The following is a 5,018-nucleotide window of genomic DNA, read 5'->3' on the forward strand; positions in this document are numbered from 1 at the left end:
TTTGCATACCTTGTCAGCATTTTTAGGATCGACAAAACCCTTGGGTTGTACCATATACAACTCTTCCTCAATGTCACCATTAAGGAACGCCGTTTTGACATCCATCCGCCAAATCTCATAATCGAAAAATGCAGCTATTGCTAACAAAATCCTCACAGACTTTAGCTTCGCTACAGGTGAGAAAGTCTCATCGTAGTCAACTCCTTGAATTTGTCGGAAACCCTTTGCGACAAGTCGAGTGATACGTCTCCAACGTATCGATAATTTCTTATGTTCCATGCTACTTTATTGATGATACCTACATGTTTTATGCACATTATATGTCGTATTTACGCATTTTCTGGAACTAACCTATTAACAAGATGCCGAAGTGCCGGTTCCTGTTTTCTGCTGTTTTTGGTTTCAGAAATCCTAGTAACGAAATATTCTCGGAATCGGACGAAATCAACGCCCGGGTTCCTATTTTTCCACGAAGCTTCCGAACACCCGGGAAGGACCGAGAGGGGGCCACGGAGCCCACCAGGAGGGTGGCCGGCGCGGCCTAGGGTTGGCCCGCGCCGCCTTACCCCCTCGCCGCCTCTTCGACCTTCTGACGCCGCCTCTTCGCCTATATAAAGGTCCCTGACCTAAAAACCCTGAAGGAGAGAGCCACGATACGAGAAAAGTTCCAGAGCCGCCGCCATCGCGAAGCCAAGATCTGGGGGACAGGAGTCTCTGTTCCGGCACCCTGCCGGAGCGGGGAAGTGCCCCCGGAAGGCTTCTCCATCGACACCGCTGCCATCTCCACCGCCATCTTCATCACCGCTGCTGCTCCCATGAAGAGGGAGTAGTTCTCCATCGAGGCTCGGGGCTGTACCGGTAGCTATGTGGTTAATCTCTCTCCTATGTACCTCAATACAATGATCTCATGAGCTGCTTTACATGATTGAGATTCATATGAGTTTTGTATCACAATTTATCTATGTGCTACTCTAGTGATGTGTTATTAAAGTAGTTTTATTCCTCCTGCATGTGTGCAAAGGTGACGAGTGCGTGCACCGTGTTAGTACTTGGTTTATGCTATGATCATGATCTCTTGTAGATTGCGAAGTTAACTATTGCTATGATAATATTGATGTGATCTATTCCTCCTACATATGCATGAAGGTGACAGTGTGCATGCTATGCTAGTACTTGGTTTAGTCGTTTTGATCTATCTTACACTTAAGGTTACTTAAACATGAGCATTATTGTGGAGCTTGTTAACTCCGGCATTGAGGGTTCGTGTAATCCTACGCAATGTGTTCATCATCCAACAAGAGTGTAGAGTATGCATTTATCTATTCTGTTATGTGATCAATGTTGAGAGTGTCCACTAGTGAAAGTGTAATCCCTAGGCCTTGTTCCTAAATACTGCTGAGTTACTACTGCTTGTTTCTTGTTTCTATTGCGTTACTACTTGCTGCGTTACTACTTGCATGTTTACTTCCTACAATATTACTATCGTCAACTACGCGCCAAGCACTTTTACGCACGGTTACTACTGCTCATATATATTCATACCACCTGTATTTCACTATCTCTTCGCCGAACTAGTGCACCTATTTGGTGTGTTGGGGACACAAGAGACTTCTTGCTTTGTGGTTGCGGGGTTGCATGAGAGGGATATCTTTGACCTCTTCCTCCCCGAGTTCGATAAACCTTGGGTGATCCACTTAAGGGAAAACTTGCTGCTCGTTCTACAAACCTCTGCACTTGGAGGCCCAACACCTGTCTACAGGAAAGGAGGGGAACGTAGACATCAAGCACTTTTACGGCGCCGTTGCCGGGGAGGAAAGGTAAAAGGTACTCACACTCCGGATCTCGGCTACTAAGCTATTCTCCGGCGCCGTTGTAAGTACTCGAAGCTATTTCCTTTAGACTACTGCAATTGCGACATTTGGTTTCTTGTTTACACTAGTTAGGCATAATGGAAAACAACAAAAATATGAGAGATCTTTATAAACTTTATCTTGAATTAGGACATGATGTGTTTGAAGAGAGAATTAAAAAACCCATGGAACTTTATATGCATGATAATGGGAATGTTATTAGTATGAATGCTTTGAACACCATTGTTGCTAATGCTATGGAAAATTCTAAGCTTGGGGAAGCTGGCTTTGATGAGCATGATATTTTTAGTCCCCCAAGCATTGAGGAGAAAATTTACTTTGATGATACTTTGCCTCCCATTTATGATGATTATAATGATAGTAGTCTTTTGTTACCACCTGTTATGGAGGATAAATTTGATTACGATTACAATATACCTCCTATATTTGATAGCTACTTTGTTGAATTTGCTCCCACTACAATTAATAAGAATGACTATGCTTATGTTGGGAGTAGTAATTATTTTATGCATGAGACTCATGATAAGAATGCTTTATGTGATAGTTATATTGTTGAGTTTGCTCATGTTGCTACTGAAAGCTATTATGAGAGAGGAAAATATGGTTGTAGAAATTTTCATGTTACTAAAACACCTCTCTATGTGCTGAAATTTTTGAAGCTACACTTGTTTTATCTTCCTATGCTTGTTACTTTGCTCTTCATGAACATGTTTATTTACAAGATTCCTATGCATAGGAAGCATGTTAGACTTAAATTTGTTTTGAATTTGCTTTTCGATGCTCTCTTTTGCTTCAACTACTATTTCTTGCGAGTGCATCACCAAAATTGCTGAGCCCATCTTAATGGCTATAAAGAAAGAACTTCTTGGGAGATAACCCATTTGTTTTTTTACTACAGTACTTTGTTTTATATTTGAGTCTTGGAAGTTGTTTACTACTGTAGCAACCTCTCCTTATCATGTTTTTGTGCCAAGTAAAGTTTCTATGCCAAAGTTGATGTTATATTTGGGATCGCTGCGCAGAAACAGCATTGCTGTCTGTCACGAATCTGGGCACAGTTCTCTGTAGAAAATTCGAAAAAATCTGCCAATTTACAAGCGTGATCCTCAGATATGTACGCAACTTTCATTAGTTTTGAGTTTTTCCATTTGAGCAAGTCTGGTGCCATCTTTAAATTCGTCTTTACGGACTGTTCTGTTTTTGACAGATTCTGCCTTTTATTTCGCATTGCCGCTTTTGTTAAGTTGAATGAGTTTCTTTGTTCCATTAACTTTCAGAAGTTTTGTGCAATGTCCAGAAGTGGTAAGAATGATTGTGTCACCTCTGAACATGTGAATTTTGATTATGCACTAACCCTCTAATGAGTTTGCTTGAAGTTTGGTGTGAAGGAAGTTTTCAAGGGTCAATAGAAGAGGGTGATAAAATGTGATCGAGAAGAGTGAAAGGTCTAAGCTTGGGGATGCCCCGATGGTTCATCCCTGCATATTTTAAGAAGACTCAAGCGTCTAAGCTTGGGGATGCCCAAGGCATCCCCTTCTTCATCGACAACTTATCAGGTTTCTTCTAGTGAAACTATATTTTTATTCGGTCACATCTTGTGTTCTTTACTTGGAGCGTCTGTGTGTGCTTTTATTTTTGTTTTGTTATTTTCATTCTCTGAATAAGTTCATCCTTGTGTGGGAGAGAGACACGCTCCGCTGGTTCGTATGAACACATGTGTTCTTAGCTCATAATATTCATGGCAAAGTTTCCTCTTCGTTAAATTGTTATATGGTTGGAATTGGAAAATGCTACATGTAGTAATTGGTAGAATGTCTTGGATAATGTGATACTTGGCAATTGTTGTGCTCATGTTTAAGCTCTTGCATCATATGCTTTGCACCCATTAATGAAGAAATACATAGAGCTTGTTAAAATTTGATTTGCATATTTGGTTTCTCTAAGGTCTAGATAATATCTAGTATTGAGTTTTGAACAACAAGGAAGACGGTGTAGAGTCTTATAATGTTTACAATATGTCTTTTATGTGAGTTTTGCTGCACCTGTTCATCCTTGAGTTTGCTTCAAATAACCTTGCTAGCCTAAACCTTGTATCGAGAGGGAATACTTCTCATGCATCCAAAATCCTTGAGCCAACTACTATGCCATTTGTGTCCACCATACCTACCTACTACATGGTATTTCTCCGCCATTCCAAAGTAAATTGCTTGAGTGCTACCTTTAAAATTCCATCATTCACCTTTGCAATATATAGCTCATGGGACAAAATAGCCTTAAAAACTATCGTAGTATTGAATATGTACTTATGCACTTTATATTTTATTAAGTTGCTTGTTGTGCGATAACCATGCTTCGGGGAACGCCATCAACTATTGTTGAATATCATGTGAGTTACTATGCATGTCCGTCTTGTCACGAAGGTCTATCATTTTGGTGGTTGGAGCATGCAAAATTGTTAGAGAAGAACATTGGGCCGCTAACTAAAGCCATGAACCATGGTGGAAGTTTCAGTTTTGGACATATATCCTCAATCTCATATGAGAATAATAATCATTGCTACATGCTTATGCATTTAAGAGGAGTCCATTATCTCGTTGTCCATGTTGTCCCGGTATGGATGTCTAAGTTGAGAATAATCAAAAGCGAGAAATCCGAAATGCGAGCATTCTCCTTAGACCTTTGTACAGGCGGCATGGAGGTACCCCTTTGTGACACTTGGTTGAAACATGGCATGCGAAGATCCGGTAGTCCAAGTTAAGTAGGACGAGGTGCGGGCACTATTAGTATACTATGCGTGAGGCTTGCAACTTGTAAGATATAATTTTCATAACTCATATGCTTTGTTACTACCGTTGACAAAATTGTTTCATGTTTTCAAAATAAAAGCTCTAGCACAAATACAGCAATCGATGCTTTCCTCTTTGAAGGACCATTCTTTTACTTTTATTGTTGAGTCAGTTTACCTATCTCCTTCCACCTTAAGAAGCAAACACTTGTGTGAACTGTGCATTGATTCCTACATACTTGCATATTGCACTTGTTATATTACTTTATGTTGACAATATCCATGAGATATACATGTTACAAGTTGAAAGCAACCGCTGAAACTTCATCTTCCTTTGTGTTGCTTCAATGCCTCTACTTTAA

The sequence above is a fragment of the Lolium rigidum genome, chromosome 7, assembly GCF_022539505.1.
Source record: "Lolium rigidum isolate FL_2022 chromosome 7, APGP_CSIRO_Lrig_0.1, whole genome shotgun sequence".
In the NCBI taxonomy this organism is placed as follows: Eukaryota; Viridiplantae; Streptophyta; class Magnoliopsida; order Poales; family Poaceae; genus Lolium; species Lolium rigidum.